General features: G+C 43.6%; 1 pseudogene; it reads right to left on the bottom strand.

Annotated features, from left to right (window-relative positions):
- Positions 1–316: 316 nt before the first annotated feature.
- LOC132223239 (large ribosomal subunit protein eL14-like) lies at positions 317–940 on the bottom strand (annotated as a pseudogene).
- Between the last annotated feature and the right edge of the window lie 472 nt (positions 941–1412).

The following is a 1412-nucleotide window of genomic DNA, read 5'->3' as shown; positions in this document are numbered from 1 at the left end:
TATAGCCTATGTTCAGAAAATGTTGAGCTGAATGGATGAAATAAATAGTTTGGTGAAAAACAGTAAGATCGATATAATCATAATTTTCTTTCTTCTGTTACCATTATTTATACAGTATTAAGCCTCTCTCTCTCTCTCTCTCTCTCTCTCTCTCTCTCTCTCTCTCTCAGCAAGATTTGGCTTTAGATGCCAACGATGTTTATTCCTTTTTTTTGTTTGTTTTGGTGTGTGTGTGTGTGTGTGTGTGTGTGTGTGTGTGTGTGTGCGTGTGTTCAAAAGAACATTTATTATACTTTTATAGTAGCCCCTTATGTTCTCATGCTTTCTTGCCAGATGCCTTGGGAGCAGCAGGTGCTTTCTAGGCTGGGCTTTTGGACCCTTTTGAGCTTTTGGAGGCACTGCCTTCTGGCCTGCAGGTTTCTGGGCGGGAACCTTGTGGGCTGGAGCCTTCTTGCCTGCAGCGGTCACCTTTTTTGCTGGAACCTTTGCAGCAGCTGCTGTAGCAGCAAGTGCTTTTTTGGGAGGAGCTTTTAGGAGAGCTGCCTTTTGAAGCTTCCTAACTTCAAGCTTGATCATTCGGTTCCTCATTTTCTTTGCCTTCATTACTTTGTAACAATAAAAAATCTGTCACCTTGGCTTTCTTGTCTCTGACTTCAATCTTCTTGACCCATCTTGTTGCTGCCCATTTTGTATTGATAGCTGCCTTCTCCCAGGCTTGTTGAACATACTTCTGGCGGGCACTGTGTGAGAATTTGAGGATGACGCCAGTGAGCTGCATGCATTTGAAAGGCATAGCCTGTCTTCTTACTTGAGTGTAAGGTCCATCAACCAAAACCCTGTTCTGATTGATAACATCTACAATCGCGACCAGCTTCCCAGCATGAGGTCCAAAGGAGATGTAGGCCACCCAGCCAACTTCCACGAAGTGTCTGAACACCATGTGGGTGGCGCTTGGTGAGAAGGAAGGAGGCCTGCCCAGCCATAGGCATGTGTAGAAGGCCGCCCAGCCCCTGCACTGTATTCCCATTTTTAACTAGGTATTTTTATACATGTTTTAATATGACCCAAACCCCTGAATTGATTATGATGTGACCAATGCAATATATAGTCTAAAGTAGACAACATTAATATGCTCATTGGAGGAAAGAAAAGATGCCAAAGTCTATATTATTGATAACATACTGTTTTTCACTCTAGACCAGTGGTTCTCAACCTTCTGGCCCTTTAAATACAGTTCCTCATGTTGTGAGCCAACCAAACATTGCTACTTCATAACTGGAATGTTGCTACTGTTATGAATCATAATGCAAATATCTGATATGCAGGATGGTCTTAGGCAACCCCTGTGAAAGGGTCATTCGACCGCCAAAGGGGTCGCGACCCACAGGTTGAGAACCACTGCTCTAGAGAAT

The sequence above is a fragment of the Myotis daubentonii genome, chromosome X (genome assembly GCF_963259705.1).
Source record: "Myotis daubentonii chromosome X, mMyoDau2.1, whole genome shotgun sequence".
Lineage (NCBI taxonomy): Eukaryota > Metazoa > Chordata > Mammalia > Chiroptera > Vespertilionidae > Myotis > Myotis daubentonii.
The sequence above is the reverse complement of the archived record's forward strand: the minus strand, read 5'-3'. Positions and strand labels throughout refer to the sequence as shown.